Source organism: Mytilus trossulus, chromosome 8 (assembly GCF_036588685.1).
Source record: "Mytilus trossulus isolate FHL-02 chromosome 8, PNRI_Mtr1.1.1.hap1, whole genome shotgun sequence".
Taxonomy (NCBI): domain Eukaryota; kingdom Metazoa; phylum Mollusca; class Bivalvia; order Mytilida; family Mytilidae; genus Mytilus; species Mytilus trossulus.
Genome location: NC_086380.1, coordinates 10,066,590 through 10,085,731, shown reverse-complemented (window position 1 = coordinate 10,085,731; position 19,142 = coordinate 10,066,590). Strand labels below are relative to the sequence as shown.

The 19,142-nt window shown below is 31.2% G+C and overlaps 1 protein-coding gene and 1 long non-coding RNA gene across 2 annotated transcripts in view; one reads left to right on the top strand and one right to left on the bottom strand.

The window, feature by feature from the left end:
- LOC134727319 (uncharacterized) overlaps positions 1-19,142 on the top strand; it is a 286,564-nt gene that overhangs the window by 55,901 nt on the left and 211,521 nt on the right. The gene's annotated exons all lie outside the window — the stretch shown is intronic.
- Positions 10,897-17,043, bottom strand: LOC134681643 (uncharacterized). The gene is made up of 4 exons (XR_010100651.1): positions 16,974-17,043; positions 14,135-14,170; positions 11,790-11,855; positions 10,897-11,011 (listed from the first exon to the last, which is right to left on the bottom strand). It is a non-coding gene; the product is annotated as an uncharacterized LOC134681643 (long non-coding RNA).

Below are 19,142 nucleotides of genomic sequence, written 5' to 3'. Positions count from 1 at the left end.
ACTTCATGCAGGAACTTCTTAGGAAGAAAGATAAGAAGTTATCAATATCCTTTAACTCTACTTTTCGCTATACAGATGATGTTCTTTCACTGAATAATTCAAAATTTGGTGACTATGTGGAACGCATCTATCCAATCGAGCTAGAGATAAAGGATACTACAGATACAGTTAAGTCGGCCTCATATCTTGACTTACATCTAGAAATTGACAATGCGGGTCGGTTGAAAACAAAACTTTACGACAAAAGAGATGATTGCAGCTTTTCAATTGTGAACTTTCCATTTCTAAGTAGCAACATTCCAGCAAAACATGCATACGGGGTTTATATCTCCCAATTGATACGATATTCCCGTGCTTGCATTTCCTATCATGATTTTCTTGATAGAGGGTTGCTGCTCACAAGGAAGCTATTAAACCAAGAGTTCCAAATGGTGAAGTTGAAATCATCCCTTCGTAAATTTTACGGACGCCATCACGAGTTGGTTGACCGTTATGGAATAACCGTTTCACAAATGATATCGGATATGTTCTTTACGTCGTAACTACAATCCCATTCCCTTTCATGAATGTGACCTACCGAATTAGACTATTTACCGGATTTGTTATCACATAAGCAACACGACGGGTGCCGCATGTGGAGCAGGGTCTGCTTACCCTTCCGGATCACCTGAGATTACCCCTAGTTTTTTGGTGGGGTTCGTGTTGTTTATTCTTTAGTTTTCTATGTTGTGTCGTTTGTGCTGTTGTTTGTTTGTCTTTTACATTTTTAGCCATGGCGTTGTCAGTTTGTTTTAGATTTATGAGTTTGACTGTCCCTTTGGTATCTTTCGTCCCTCTTTTACGTTATTTAGATGATTAGATATTATGCAACGTCAGTACCCATAATCTATACTGCAAGACCATCATGTGTTATTTGTAAAGTTGATATGGAATATTTATCAACAAGGTCTTGGTACCTTCCGATGAACATTTTTAGAAAAAGGACAAGACGTTCTTTTGCAACTATTTACTCAGACGTTTTACAAAGTTTTCGTAGGAGCTGCAAGCTCTTGATTATCGAATACGAATGTTAACATGGTTAATACCATATGCAGGTGAAGTTGGTATATTGCTACTAAGGCTGGGGGAATAGATAATTTCAAAATTATTATTGTCTAATTTGTTAAAGATTCTGGTACTGAGATGACTGTGTAAGTCAAGTTCGAGGTAAAATTCTAAATATGAGGCGGAGGCAGCCGATCCTTTTTTTTTTTTAATTTCTAGTTCTGAGATATATTAATTGAACCCATTTAGAAAAGTTCGGATTGTTATTTGAAGAAACATCATCAATATTTCTGAAACAACCTGGCTTCTCTGATCTTCTTATTTTGAAAAGTGTCCGAATGAACTCCGATTCATATGAAAAAAGGACGAAGGCGACAACAAGACCACACAGATCGTTCCCATAGGAATGCCGACAATTCGTCGAAAAAGTTAACTTCCGAATTAAACACATATGTTTTCATAAGTAACTCAATACATTTACTCAACATGTTCCGTAAACGAAAAGAATGTCGACCAATTATACTGACTGATTCGACCTGCAAAAATTAAGGTATTTACAGTTGACAATTAAACGGTACTTTACATTTTTTTTGTTAACCTGTTATATGAAATCAAAGTGAAAATCGTCATAACATTTATTTGCTATGGTCAGTTTTCCCTTCTTGGGTAGGAATGTTTCTTTTATCCTTTATTATAGTTCATATTTGTAACAACTATTTATTTTGCCTAGTCATGCGATCAGTAGTTATGTGTTCTGTTTTTTCGATGAACGTTATTTATGCATCACTGATGAATTATTCAGTCTGAATTTTGGTTATAATAAAGTACTAAATTCAGTCATTAATGTAATCATTTGGTTTTTAAATTAAAATGTTCATGTTTACAAATACTATACACGGAATATCACATCCACATTTTTACTATTATGTTGTGTTAGAGCAAACATAGTTTGATACAATCAAGGGTACCCTATTGGTCCTTTGGATCAACTTATTTTTAGGGGTATTTAAGGTAGCACAATACAAAGATTTTATCTCTCCAATTCCCCAGTTTTAAAATGCTTTAACTTTTGTTATATTGATTGAAAATTTATATTAGTGGTATCTATGGATAGCTAACAGATTACTCTTTCAAATTAATGCAATGTTAGTATTATACAACAATTATGTAATAAAATTGTAATGATAACAGTGTCTACAAAATGTTACAACAAATTTCCACTTTCGATTGTAATTAGCTTCTTCATGGATCCCTCGAGAGGGTTGATTGCATAATATGTTGATCTTGAGTCATTATCTACAAAAAAGTGTCTCAGATTTTGGATATAATGTATAGATCAAATTTTAAACCTAATCTTACATTATCTAATTTTATGTGGTAAGGATGTTTACACTAATAACAAATTTATATGCGAATGGATTATGACAGCGATAATTTGAGACACCGTTTTGAAGCTCCTGGTGTGTTGATTAAGATAACGTTAAAATTTCTTGTGTAGCTATAGAGATAAAAGAGCTAAATTCATTCAAGTAAACTGGCAAAGATTTTGCCATTACCATAATAATTGATTACATAATGATTGCATAACAAAAATAGTGCATTCATTTAAAAGATTCTTCTTTTATCTATCTATATATACTTCGTTTATTAAATTTTATGCTGTTTTAAGAAAATTACAGCATTTTAAAGGTTAGGGATTGGAAGTAAAAAAAATCTTTGTATTGTGCTACCTTAATTAAAAAAATTAGTAAATTCTTTAAATATTGTCTAATTCAGAACTAAAATGGATTTTTTACTTTATAGATAAAAAAAATATTACAAAATATTTATTGCTCTACAATAAGAAACACATATAGTATGTTATTGTGTCATTTATAAACAAAGTCATGTGTTTCCTGGACTGTTTATAAAGTCTTCACGGTGACACGTTGTTCGTTAAATGTGTACTACTTGATATTTTAGTCTAAGAATACATGATTTATTTACTACTTGTAGTTGAAAATGTAATGCTGTACGAAACACATATAGTATGTTATTGTGTCATTTATAAACAAAGTCATGTGTTTCCTGGACTGTTTATAAAGTCTTCACGGTGACACGTTGTTCGTTAAATGTGTACTACTTGATATTTTAGTCTAAGAATACATGATTTATTTACTACTTGTAGTTGAAAATGTAATGCTGTACGATCGGTACCCCATGTCCGTATTGATTGTTTTTAGGTAAGTAATCATCTGCCGAGTCAAACCCGTTCTAACTATTTCTAAATAGATTGTTCTAATGTTGTAACGGTTAGGAGAGGTTTGGGTGTTCAAAAACACGTTCCATGTCAGCAGGATGTAATTTAGCAGAATTTATTGATTGAAGTTTGTCGTATTTTGTTTTTGATTATTGTTTCCGCATATATAGTGCTAACGTTAATTGTTTAAATCATTTTATATTTTGTCACATCGGGTACATGTACCTGTGTAGCAGATTATAAGTTATGTTTTTTTCTTCATTTGTGAAAGATGTAAGATGACCAAATGTTGCTTACATCTACATCATTTGATAGATAATTGTAAAATGGGGGATCATCTCAAAAGTTTTTTATATTAAACTCTTAAATGTAGCATTTCTAGCGGGTAATAATTTACCACTAATCTGATCAACTTTGCACGAGCAATATATTATGTGCATTTTCAAATCCTTTCAATAAGTGATAGATTGTTTTAGATGAAAAAAGATAACCATATAAACACAATTTGATCATGTTGATGACGGAAAAGTAATTATGAATGTAAAGGTTAATATATTATGCTAGTAAACCTTATTAAACATACATAATACGCATAAGAATATATCAGCCGTCTTAAATTCTGCACATTACAGCAAAACCTTACGTGTATGTGACATTATTTTCTTTGATAAAGAAGAGTTCATTTAAAGATGCTCATACCTCCAATGCTGTCGAATTCCTTTTCAATCATGTTTTCATATGTTTTACTTTGAAAATCTTCAGATATATCTACAACCAAAAGGTAAACAGCATTTGCGCTGAGGAAGGTCTGATGAGTGGCATAGAACTCCTTTTGCCCAGCAAAATCCCAAAATGCACAGTCTGCAAATTTTTCACTCTGATCAATTGATAACACTTGAGGTTTTTGACTGGCTATAAAAAAAAAATTGTCAGCGTGATGCAACATAGAAAGAAATACTACATTCGAATGAAATCAGTAAGGTGGAAGATAAATACCGACAAGAAATATTGCGGCTTTCACAAGCATGCAATTATGTCTTTGCGAAGATTTTTTTTTTTTCAGTTTCATTTGTTTTACTTATTTTCGATGAAAAACACACTATATCAACAATTTCGTAAAATATACTGTTTGCTTTGTCATGAAAATTAGAATTGAACAAGTTATATACTAAAACTTCATATCCTCCTAACGGATAACTTAATGTTTTGTCTTTACATTTATTTGTTTGTTGTATAATCCAGAATGGAACGTGTTATCTGTTTTAGTGAACTTACAAAAATATAGAAGATAACATCGGGTGAGTCAACAATATAATCATTTGAAAATCTAAGCCATACACATAACGTCGAATAGAACAAAACCAGTGTAAACACTTAATGGTTAATTAACGGCCCAGCACAGTAAATATCCATCGAAATGTGTTTTTTTTAACTAATGGACTATACGCTCTTGTACTCATTTGTTGATGATAGTTTTGCTTTCAACAACCAAGACTTCTATATATGATTGAAGTTTAGAAACTGATCAACGTATATATATATATCCATAATAGAATTGAAATGTTTTGTCATACCAAATTAATACATGTACTACAAAAAAATAATAAAAACAAACATAAATTGATATCGAAATTATTTCACAATTTTAAGATATTTGTAATATAACTTATTATTATCAAAATCATTTGTCTCACCGCAAATCTATCAGCAAAAAAAATAAAAATTGGTCAATTGGCATTTCTTACCTCAAATGTACGAATACAAATTCATTTAAATATTAATAGAATCCTTGGTACTTAAATCCTACTTTGAACCTTTTTGCATCTGATGTGTCATCATATTTAGGAATTGAAAATTGTATTTTATAGTTAAGGATGTTTGCTTGTTATGTTTTGTAATTTGTGTAAGATTTTCGAAATCCTCTGGTTTTATCCATTTGAATGCCTTAACAAATGTTGCCCATGAACCCCATTTTTCTTTTTATAAACCTTTACATGTTTTATTAAAAGTCATTTGCTAAAGTTCATAAATTTTTATTTATCTTTAAATAGTTTTAGGGAACTTTAACTGGTCAATGATAAAGCTATGAAAAATCAAGAGAGAACACTTTCCCGCGAAAATTATAATGGCTTATATCTCGAAACAACTTGCCCCCTATATTATTTTTGCTTTTGTATTCCTCAATTGATTATTCTATCAATATATACTAATGATATGGAAAGCTATTCATTTTGTAACTAGCAGCCAACTTCCTTAATAAGTGATTTTGTATCGTTTTCTTATTAACTTAAGGATGTTCGCTACTCTCGTTTTTGACTTTTTGTCAAATATTCGAAATCCTCTAGTTTTATCCATGTTAGTGCAAATAAAGAATTTTCCCGCTAACCCTTACATTTATTTTCATAATTTTAGTACATAATGTTAAAAAAGCTGTTTTTGAAAATCTTATATAACCTTGTTATATATTCATAGTTTTTAAAAGAAAAAAAGGTCTCTATGTTAAATATAAGAAAAATCTAGAGAAAAAAACAGTTCCTGCCAAATTTTAACAGCATATATATCACAAAAAAGGACACCAACCCTTCATTGTTTTCTGATTTTTAGTTCCTTTATTTATATACTATTAAATTATGACAGTCTTAAACCAAACTTTTTACTTTGAAACTTACCAGCGAACATCCTAAAACAGACCCGAACGGTACATAATCGTACACATTTGCCAGTGTACAAAAGAGTACGGAATAACTAAAATTCAATAATTATGATTGATATCAATTTCCGCAATTCAGAATTGTTCAGTTCAAACTGACAGGTTTAGTGTTCAAAATAGTAACTAGATGAATTTGCTCAAGTCACACGAAATGTACATACACATAGCATTCAATTTGGTGACCGTCGTACTTCTACCTGTTGGAACTGGCAAAAAACTACCGTTTCGTAGGCATTGCATAAATCGTCGAAAAGCAATAAAGTTTGCAAAAGTATAACTTTGATAAAAGATTAAATGATGACATTTGATAGCACGTACAGGTAAAATAAGTCCAGAACAAGTTCCAAATTGGATAGCAACATTTGTAGTTTCTCATACTACTAAGTAACTAAATTCCACAAACAGCCGCGCTGTTCGGTGTGAGCAAAAGCTTCAAGTTGAAGACCTTACTTTGATATATAATGTTTTACTTTTATAAATTGTTACTTGGATGGAGAGTTGTCTCATTTACACTTATACCACATCTTCTGATATCTATTTCACACTTCTATTTGACCACTTTTTGAAGTCATACAGTTATTCGAAAATATACAACTTTAAAGAAATGTCAAGTTTAATCAAATTAACTGACTCCTTCAGTTGCAGGACATTTCTAACCATGTATCTTGCAGTAGAAATCATAATATTTGTAGGATGACAAATATAGTTGCCAAATTCGCATAAAATTGACCTAGAGTGTGCCCGTTGGTCCATTTCATATTCTTTTATTTGTACCCAATAATAAATTGAACACAAGTTACAAACAGTATCTATTAATATTAAAACTGACAAGTTCGTTTGATCTTACGACAAATTGAACGTTGTCTTGTAATGAGGATTTTTAGTTTACTACTAAAATCAATATATCTAACATCAACGTAATACTTACACTTATAAAAATGCCAATCACCCGTCTTTATGTCAATATGACATTTCCTTCTTTCAATATTAATTCCATCAGTACTTATAACATCATCTATCTCTTCATTCATCAGTCGTCTTAATAAACATGTCTTTCCAGCTGATTGCTTTCCTACGATCATGATTCTGATATTATACCGTTTTGTTGTTCCACTATTTGCTGCCTTGAGGAACACCCCTCTGTCGTAGACGGACATGTTCTTTATTGTCTCTGGCATTTCTGTCAATTACACAAATTAACAAGTTAAGAGTAACATGTCAGTTTATAAAATTTTAAACTAAATAAAAATAACATGTAACAGAAATCAATCAAACGCAGTATGAACAAACATACTTAATTTAATAAAAAATACAGAAGGCACACTCGGTGCTCATGATAATATCGCCTCGGCAAACATCTAAACTTAACAAAAAAATCAATACTAGTAATTTCTTTTTCAAATAAATCTAACTGGGGTTGATTATTTGGAATTAAACACAATATCCTGAATGTTTACTTTTACTTTTCTTTTTACTTTTATTTTGGTATTAGTTGATTAAACTATTGTGAAGAAGAGACTGTTGTCGTTTTGTTCACTTTAAACAAAAATAATCTTGGCATTTTCTGTTATTTGTACAAAAACAAACGATTGTGACAGCATTATTCGAGCAAAACTTTCCTGTTCTTTGTCCAAATCTTTAGATTTTGGGACAGATTAGAAACTATATGTATAAAACTGCTTTTTTGTATAAAGAAAGGTAGTGATTTATGAGTAGACCCGGTAAAAACCCTTTTGGCTCCAAACAAAGTTAAAAAATGTTTTAACTTCTAGTTATTTTTTAGAAAAGTAAAATGCTTGTCTATTGGCTGTTTTTGATAAGACAATGAACAGAACCAGATACTAGCATTATTATGTCATGCACAAATACTTGCATCTCCACAATTTAAACATTGTTGTGTGTTTTATCATGAACAATATATACACATGTTGGCAATCTTCATGACTAGCAACTTGAAAGATAGTCAAACAAGTATAAAGTTGAAGAGCATTAAGGTCTCAAAAATTTCACAACGGTGTGCCAAATACGGCTAAGATAATCTTTGCCTCAGATAAAAACAAATCCTAGGTGTTTCGAATGATTCATACTTTTGCGAGCAGTCAACTTATAAAAATGACCACATAATTGATATTCCTATCAACACTGGAATGCTGACTACTGAGCTGGTGATACACTCGGGGACGAAACGTCCACCAGGAGTGAATTTGATCCAGAGGAATAAATAGTTATGAAATGTAGTATGCATATAATTTTATACGCCACACGCACGTTTCGTCTACATAAGATTAATCAGAGACGCTCAGGTCAGAATAGTTAGAAAGCGAAACAAGTATAAAGTTGAAAAGCATTGAGGACCCACAGTTACAAATACGGCTTGGATAATGTATGCCTTTGATAAGAAAATCCTTAGTATTTTGAATAATTCATACTTTTACAAACAGTTTATAAAAATGGACAAGTATAAAGTTAAAGTTCATTAAGGATTCGAAATTCCCCCCAAAAAAAACAATTCAAACGAATTTATCATGTTTATTTGCATAACGATTTCGCGAAATTTAGTTCACGCGAAAAAAAATACATACATTAAACCATACCTTGTCCTTAGATTGCAAAACATTTAAAAGGTTTGAACAATGCTCGTACCTACCTTGGCTTTTGAAAGAACATTATTCGAGCATCAATGATTAAAATTTTGTGGACTAAATACGCGTCTGGTGTTTACGGTTGTCATTGTGGTATCTATGATGAAATTCTGTAGATGTCAACATGTAACCTAAAAAGAACTTTTGCAAGCAATACCTTTAACGTTTAATTCAACAAATTTGTCGTAGGCTTTAACTCTTATGCTATATTTTCCACTGTCTTCAAGCCTTGTCTGTAATATAGTAAGTGTATGTACACGTCCTTGTGATCTAGATATTTGTCTTCTCTCAGTTGATACAATTATCTCTTTTTTGCCATAAAACCATTGTACAGGAACGTTTTCTTCTTCTGTTTCAAACTCAAATTTTGTATCTAAACCTTCCATAATGGTTAGATCAACCAGTGGTCGTCTAAACATATCTATTTTAAAAACGGAATATAAACTATAAGAGTGATTATGCTGATTTTACCTGCAAAAACAAGTCTTAACAATTTACTAAACAACAACCATACAAATACACAAATCATGAATACATTCGATATAGGAAATAATGTTTAAAAAAACATATTGGACTCTCTGAAGTGATAGACTATTTTCATATTTTGAGACTGATGTAATACAGTTTTAAATGTAGGTTCAACGAAACTAAACATCAGAATATTGATCGATATGGCAGTGTTTGTGCCATATTCAAAACACTAGCATTGAATTAAATTAGGCCATAAAAAAGTTACGATATGAGAATACGAATACTTTAAAAACAAAATTCCTTCATTGTTCCAATTTTACATAATATGAAAAACAAAGAAGTAAATTATGAGAATGGTGGAAATAAAATTGGTCATATAAAGAGTATATTCACATTCAAATTATGTGATTGCCGTGTAGTGTCTATCCATTTTTAGTAATGTTTGGTCCTCAATGCTCTTCAAATTCGTACTTTATTTGGCCTTTTTAACTATTTTGATTCGGGCGTTACTTGTGAGTCTTGTGTAGACAAAACGTTAGTTTTGGGTATGTATAAAATATTAATCCTGGTATGTATGATGTGTTTATCTGTTTGTATAAAATTACCTTTCACAATAACTGGAATTTCCATTGGCACATTTCCAGCTTTAACGTAATATTTTCCAGAATCCATAATGGTTGCTTTTTTAATTGTTAACATATGCTGGTTTTTGTTTGTGCTTATCAACATATTCTCACACTCATGCACTTGTTCATTCTCTTTGTACCATTGGACTACAATGTTATCTGTATATACTGAACACATCAATTCAAGTTTGCTACCTTCGAGACAATTTTGTGGATCAATCTTTGAGGTAAACATAGCTGTGGAAAACCAAACAATTATTTTCAATGTTACAATGTTTTATTTTTATAATATAACAAATAATACACTGTTCAGCTGAGCAACAAAAGTGATGTTTTTTTTTATGTACGTCATGTTATGTCTTCATTTGTATTGCCATTTCGTAGACTTTGCTTATATAAATTAAAGATTCAGATTTCCTGATGTTAACACATTATTCAAAGTTAACGTGAAACTACATATGCTAGAGGTAGTGAGAATCAGATGTAGATACATGTACTTGAAAAACTATTCAAAATATCGTACATACAATTTAAGACTTGTTTGTCTAGTAATAGTATCAAAACATTTTACTTGTCTACGCTGAACACAAGCATTACACATTTCAACTTAGAGACAAATATATAGAGTTGGTCTTACTTTGATTCATTAAAATAATGCCCTACGTATATACAAGTTTCTTGTCAAAGAGGGGATCAATCGGACTTTGTACAAAATCAATTTGATTAAAAAAAAAATCTCTGAAACTAATTTCATCAAGATTCTTGATTTCTTGATTGACAACATATTTTTCATGATCTTTCTTCACGGTCACTGAATATTCAATCAATTCTATACAATAACTTTCGAAATCGTGCTTTTCGTCAACATGCTAGTTATTAAATGCAATTGAAAATGCTAGATTTTTCAATGGATCACAGTTTTGATTCGAACTCTGAAGTACATGAGACAGTGGATTTTGTAACGTTATCAATATAAATGTTAACTTCGGGAATACAAAAAACATATATAACATACGTTTTATAATCATTTTTATCTGGTTACTTGTCATTTCTGACACTTCTAAACAGTATGTTCCTGCATCACTTGGAGCAACATAAGAAAACACTAATTTTTTGGAGCGACCAACTACACTTTTTGTAATAAATTTTGTCTCTGGTATGAATTGATTGTCTTTCAAAAACGAAACTGGAAATCTGTTGGTGGACAATTTGTATTTTAATCTAGCAGTTTGTCCCTCTATTAGCTCGATATCACTGAGGGGCTGGTAAATAAAGTAAACTGAAATGAAATGAAATAAACTGAACAAAACAGAGATATTCAAAACAACATTTGAAATATGAAATACGTGACATAAACTCTTTGACACACCAATGAAAGGACATATATAGGCCAAAATGTAATCTAAGATATGTTTAAACGTTTTGGTCGTATATGTTCTGCCTTGTTTACAAACATTAAAATATGACTTTTATCAAATATCATTAATATATTTAGCAGAAATAATCTACCATTTGTTCATAATTCTAATGTACATTCCATCGAAACCAATCTTGTGTTTGTGGTTTTTTGTATCATTATCTTTTTTCATTTGTGTCGCTCAATCTGAACTTTAGAAAACTTTTCTATTTACCAAAAAAAGAGCATTATTTAAAAATTTGTATTGTATCCATTTTGAGCTGATTGCAATTTCATGACAATTATATTCTTATTTATAAATAACTCAACTTTCAATACAACGAAATCAATTCGAAAAAACAAAGCACATCATGTTAAAGCGAAGAGTCAACCAATTCTTAGTGTGCTAAATATAGATATATACTTCCTTCATGTATTTCGTGTAGAACATGCTGAAGGGATGACTGTTATAAATTTTGAAAGTATATCCCAACAACTGAAACATGGTTTCACAATTTTCCAGTAAAATATAATGTTCATTGCCAGTTCATGAAATAGTCAATCTTAGTCTAAAATAACCTATCGCAGATACCAGACTTAAAAGATATCTTATTTCTAATTTAATCAAATACCAGTTAATGAAATTGAAATAGACTCTTACCTTCCCGATAGTACCTATCTAACAATTCATCTAAGAATAATCCCATACAAAAGAAAAGAATCGAGCCTGTAAAGAAAACAGAACTTTCTAAAATTCATAAAATATTGCATGTAATAGTTTCAACTTAAATTAAAATATAAAAAGAAAAAAATTGTTTTGTTTGTAGTGTCGTTGATATAAACTAGGGATGGCAACGAGTACTCCAGGTACTTGCTCGGAAGGCCGATTACTCGAGTACTGTTTTAGTACTCGGATACTCGATTGCTGTTATACATCGTGAGATAGTTCTCTTCATATTTTCTTCATATTTAAACTCACTTTAGTTCCGTTGAAATATCGCCTTCGTAATACTAAAAAAAATCAATTAACAACATAAATGTTTATCCTTATGTTACTATTTGTTATAGTAGTACCAGCAACGTCCTTTCCGTTGAGGGAATTTTTTCATGTGTACTACTTGAAATAAAACATAGAAAGTCAAACAGTCTTTCGTCTGAAACTGTTGACCTGATCATGTTTGTTAAGATGAACAAAGTGACCTGCGGTGACCCTACGCAACTGATTAGAAACATTTTTAACGGTGTTTACACGCGGATCAACACTTTTAGGGATGAATAAATAACTCACCACAAGCTGTTAAACTTCCCTTTGTTCGTTAATTAAGACTTCTATGTAAACGTGATTGGGATGAGAAGTATATATATCTAAATTAATTTAATTACTCTGTGTTTGAAACTTAACTTTAATTGTTTAATTTACAATTTGAATATAGGCGAAAGTACAAGAGCGACATTCACACACCAGAAGTCGAAAATAAACTGACAACGTCATGGCTAAAAAAACGACAATAAGACAAGCAATCGTGCATAAAAAAAACACAGAAAAAGTAAGACTGAGCGACACGAAAATGCATAAGCAATTTGAAGTCCAATATTGTTGTTGACAAATTAATGGACAAATCGTAATATTAAAAAAATACCAGCTCCTCAGGAACAGATGATACAAATGTAGTCTTCTTTGTTGCACTTTATTTGCAAATATTTTTGATTTTATTGAAATTTGGTTCATCAGGATCAGACAGTTATAATTGTATTATATGTCTCTGGGTTCATGAACACGTATACACATACAATAACTGCTATTATAATAGGTAAGGTTATTTGTAGAAACAGCGGTCGGTAAATCATTCTTTTTTAATTGACACAAAAAAAAACAGAGCATCAATTAAGCTATGTTTGTTGAACATTTGTCTTATGTTTATGAAAAGTAATACCAAAAACACTGCATTCCACTTAGAATCTACACTTTTCAACAGACGTTTAAGATTCAGTAATCGAGTATCATGACCGAGTATCCGAGTATTGAATTTCAGATCTTTTGACATCCCTAATATAAACATAATATGACTTATAGGAAATTGTTTGAAATAACTGTGAATAAAAACCGTAAGATAATAAAAACGTTCAAAAGAAATATAAGTCATGGTATTCCGATAAAAGGTGTTTTATGGAATTTATATTGTTAATAGTTTGGTATTCCGTTACATCTTTTAGAAGGAAATTTAAAATAAAAATTTCCAAGAACGAACCATAGACACGTTTTAAACATGTATGTTACTATTGTATTGTTCTCTGTTACCAGTCTGTTGTCATATTATGTATTGCCATATCATGTTCTATATGATTTTGCAAATAAAATATTCAATCATTCATTCATTCGTTCATTCATTCAAACAAGCTCATGCAGACATAATTACAATGGTCTTCTATTGTATGGGTGGTGATTTCTATAGTATCGTGTATTCACAACTCTCAAATGATCATCCCACTATTAAATCCAAATAAGTGGCCATTTAAGGAAATTCAGAAGTAATTGGCTTATTATCAATACAAAATAATAGCCCCTCACTTATATAAGTAAAACGTAATTGAATGTGTCCCTAAAATTAGTATGAAAAAAATGATTGCTTTCACAAAAAAAAAAAAAAGATCCAAATATTTATAAAAAAAAAAATTAGTAGTAATTCCTAACCAAAATTTAAATTTAATTGTTTAAGCGATTCGTAATACGTCAACTTATAGATGTGTATATGTAACACTTCGCAGCTAGATGAATATTTTTGGTCCACAAAATAAATTTTGGAACAAAATGAATTCCAAATTACCTTTCTTTTTAGCCAAAAGTGGCATATGGCTTAGTATAATGGAAATGACGATGGCGTGTTTCGAAAACATATTCAATCATATATCTGTACATGTGCATGGCAGTTAATTTTGTAAAGATGACCTCGAAAATGAACCATATAGTACAAAACGTTGGTGTCCCTTTTTTGCTATGGTACTTACCAATACATATTGCAGTTAATATTATCTTGTTTATCACTGAAAAGGTAAACATCTTTTATTCTAATACATCAGATACCATCAAATAAAAACGAGAGATGATTTACCAAGGCGCCATTCGAAAAACAGAAGTTTAATACAATGAATTATTTCAAACCCCAATCATGTCAATAGCTATGTCTTTTAAGTGATTTCAATTGTCCTATTGAGAATTGCCCTTATCAGTATGAAATAATTCCAGCAGCACTTGACCTCTCAGATGTCACCACATCTAATATCTTGCATACCTTATCATGAATGTCTTAAAAAAGGGTTCCTGTTGGCGAAGAAATATTATGAAAAGTGTTATTTCTTTAAACAAAATCGTACCAGCCTATCAAAAGGTTAATGAACGCCATCCTGCTTTTATTAAAGCATAAGTCTACCGAGCCACAATTATTGAAAGGAGGTAATGTAATCCAAATTGTGTTCATTTTTACAAGCACGATAATTGTTAAACCAGTATATAAATTTTGGAAATCAAATCAATTTTGCATTATTAACTAGAGGCTCCAAGGATCCTGTGTCGCTCACCTGACATTTTTGTTTACAATTGTTGCATGAAATAATGCAACCAATATACTTTCGCTTTAGTTTCAGATATATAAGCCAAAAAACGTATTGTACCCTCTGTTTTTTAGCCGTGTCCGCCATGCTGGTTGGCAGGCGGGGGTCATCGGACACATTTTTTAAATAGGATACCATATAAACTGATAATTGTGGTAAAGTTTAGTTAAATTTGTTTCTCTAGTTTCAAAGGAGAGGATTACAAAGTTTACAAAAAATTGTTAACATTTACTGCAAAGGGAAAAACGTAGGCAATTGTTTTTTTGTTATCATGTGACTTATTTGTAGATCTTAATTTGCTGAATATTATTGCTGTTTACAATTATCTCTATCTATGATAATATTCAAGATAATAAACAGAAACTACAAAATTTCCTTAACATTAGCAATTCAGGGGCAATAACCAATCAACAGATTGTCTGATTCGTCAGAACATTTTAGGTCTGATAGATTTTAACCTGATTAACACTTTTACCCCCTGTCGGATTGCTCTACATGCTTTAGTTTCAGGGATATAATCTGCATTTCACTCTTATGTTCTATTCTAAGCAATGTCGTCGCTGTTGATTGGCTCGTAGGGTCATAGGACATTATTTGTTAAGCTAGATATCCCAATGTTTATTTTGGCCAATGTTTGGTTAAAGTCTCAGTAGTTATAGAGAATAAGATTTTTGTAAAATATCACAAAAATTTACGAAAATTTGTTAAAATAATTACTATAATGGGCAATAACTTCTAAAGTGGTCGATTGACAATATCTATAATAATATTCAAAATATAACCGAAAACTGCAACATGTCCTTAAAAATACTTATTCAGGGTCAGCAACTCAATAATAGGTTGTCTGATTCGTCTGAAATTACCAGTGCAGATATATTTTAACCTCATGAACATTTTTGCCCCATGTTTGATTTACTGTAAATGCTTTAGTTTCAGACATATAAAACAAAACCAGCTTTTTACCCCTATGTTCTATTTTTTTACCATGTTGGCCGTGTTGGTTGGCAAAAAGGGGCGTATGTCAGACACATGTTTAAACTAGATACCCAATGATGATTGTGGCCTAGTTTGGTTGAATTTGGTTCAGTAGTTTCAGAGTAGAAGATTAGAAATGTTAACGAACGAGGACCACAGACGATGGACGACAGACGATGGACGCCAAGTCATGAGAAAAGCTGACTTGGCTTTTTATGCAAGATGAGCTAAAATGGATTTTGGCAAGACATTATTATTTCCAATTGGACTCATATGCAGAAAATGGGACCTTATACTTCATGTTGAAGCCCTCGATATTACTTTTAACTTAGTAAAAGCCGTACAGTATCATCAAAGCTTGTCTTTAATTTGTATGCATGCCGAATAAAATATCCTTGTGGTTAGAAATGAATGCTCATATGTTTTCATGAATATTACATTATTAGTCGTGGAATTATGACTGTGACATAGTTTGCTTTTTGTTTCGACCTGCTTTTGCATCTGTTCGGTTCTATAATACACCCAATTACCCTTATATTATCATTATGTTCCGTGTAAATAGCTTTTTTTTTATGTTAATTGAGTTTTTTCTCAATATCTGTATTAAATCTGTACTTTGTCTCAACTAAACACTAGATTCAACACATTTTCGATATCTATTGATGCTTATAATTGCATATTCAAAATTATTATTCAACAATTATTTTCATATAGATTAGACCGTTGGTTTTCCCGTTTGAATGGTTTTACACTAGAAATGTTGGGGCCTTTTATAGCTTGTTGTTCGGTGTGAGCCAAGGCTCCGTATTGAAGGCTGTACGTTATGTACATTGACTTATAATGGTTTACTTTTATAAAATTTTATTTGGATAGAGAGTTGTGTCATTGGCACTCAAACCATATCTTCCTTTATTTATATTTGTATGTTTATTAAAAATACAATGCTTGCATGTAAACAATATATTGTTAACCTTAGTAATAGATCCGCTATAATTTAGTTTGAGCTTGTGTTAAGTCTTCACAAAGCCTAATTATAATGTGTATGTTAATTTCAAAATGATGACAAATATATAGATATGAACTTTTATGCGAAAAATATACATACATTGATATAAAATTTAAAGGAGACATTTATTTGCGACTCGTGCGTAATCAAACGAGCTGCTTGTTGTGTCAGATACCTGATATCTAACGATTTCAATAACCGTAAAGCGTTGATTAAAATTTATTTTATACACAAATTATTACTATATAGGCGTACCTTCATTTGACATATTTTCCCTATCTGAAATATACTTCTTCGTATTATCGTCTCTAGTTGTGTTTGTTCTGAAATATGTTAATATATCTTCTTAAACCTCTTAATAGTATATCTACAATATTTGTTTTGGCTATCGAACTTTTTTGAGCTGAGCGTCTGGTATATTTAATTTTTAACCTGGTACCTTTTGTTAGCTATTATTCGTGTGTTTCTCTGTCCTTTATTTTCTCCCAGTTATTAACGGGATTGTATTTAGGAACATGACACGAATATTCCATAATCGCCAACCAACTCGTTATGGCGTCCGTAAAATTTACGAAGGGATAATTTCAACTTCACAGTTTGGAACTTTTGATGTAATTGCTTCCTTATCAGCAGCAACCCTCTTTCAAGGAATCATGATAAGAAATACTAGCCTGGGAATATCGTATCAATTGATAGACATATTCAAGCGCTGCTTGAATGTCACTACATTGGAATGGAAGTTTACAATTGTAAAGCTGAAATCATCTCTGCTTGCGTAAAGTTCTGTTTTCAACCTGCCTTCATTGTCAATTTCTAGATGTAAGTCAAGATATGAGGCAGACATAAGTGTATATGTTGTATCCTTTATTTCTAATTCAATGGGATAGAAGTGATAGTCATCAGATTTTGACTTATTTGGAGAGAGCAAATATGTATAGCGGAAAGTATTACTAGATTTATTTCACTTGACTGCGCGGAGTAAAACGTTCGCATAGTTAAGACCAGTCCATCTATAGACAGGAGTTTTGGAATGAACTCATCAATGAAGTGTACAGTAATTCGTCCCATATCATACTTTCAGTTCTTTTGTATATGCGTTTGGTGACACTGATAAGTGATTAGAATTCAATAATGATTATAACGGCAATCATACTTATCACACACATCTTCAAATAGACTGTCCTTATGCAAATTAAAAAATAAGCTCCGCCCGATCAGTTGAAATAACATTGGTTATAAAGTAAAATAAAATTGAGAATGAAAATGGGGAATGTGTCAAAGAAACAACAACCCGAACACAGAACTGACAACAACAGAAGGTCACCAACAGGTCTTTAATGCAGCGAGAAATTCCTGCACCCGGAGGCGTCCTTCAGCTGGCATCTAAACAAATATATATACTAGTTCAGTGATTATAAACGCCATACTAAAGTCCAAATTGTACACAAAAAACTAAAATAAAAAATAATACAAGACTAAAAGGATATTACTAACTTTTTTCTTAGTCGCAGGAAGAGGGTCACAGTTGTTTCCAATTGAAATGCCGATTTTTGTTGTTGAAAAACACGACATCCAAAAGTAACAAATATGTTGTCAATCAAGATATCAAGCATCTTGATAATGTCAGTTCAGAGAATATTTTGTTTGAATCAGAGTGCTTTTTAAGTAGGATTTACCCCTCCTTAAGACAAGATACTTGTATTTATGTTCAAGCCCATAAAGGTTTTAGACCACACGCATACCACACAATACGGACTGGACTGTATGCTTACTTTTTCAAAATACATATACGGTCGGATTATTCGCGTACGGTTTGCCTAGTTCAAATAAGTTGGTCAAGTTAAGTAGATACATGCAAAAATGTATATTACAGACTAGCATAATTGCAATTTTATATAAATTCAAAAAGTCAATTGCAATTGAAGTAAACACTAAATTAACACATAATCATTTGACATACCTTTATTAGATTATTATTAAAACCAACGAATGTCCGATATATTTTCAGCTTCACACAACCATCAAAGATAAAGTTAGATGAGTGATGGTTATGGTATATGTATACTATTTACCTTACGGAGATAATTGTCTTGCATTCAGATACAGTCAAGTTCTTTTCTCCTTCGAGGCATTCGTAATCTGTAATAGAGATAACGCCATACTGACAAAATTAACTAAGATGTTAGATTCCAGTTTTCATTTGAAATGTCACAATATAGCCTTATCAATAAAAAAACATCTATTTCGTAAACGAATAAATAATCAGATAATAAAGTTGATACATAATAATAATGTGGTAACAATTCTGATTGTATATTAAGTAGTCATCGATATGTTTTTGTAAAAGAGGATTATACTTATGGGTGGCACATGTGATAGATAAACGTTACTTACATGATTAAGGTCAGCCTTGTTAATGAAAAG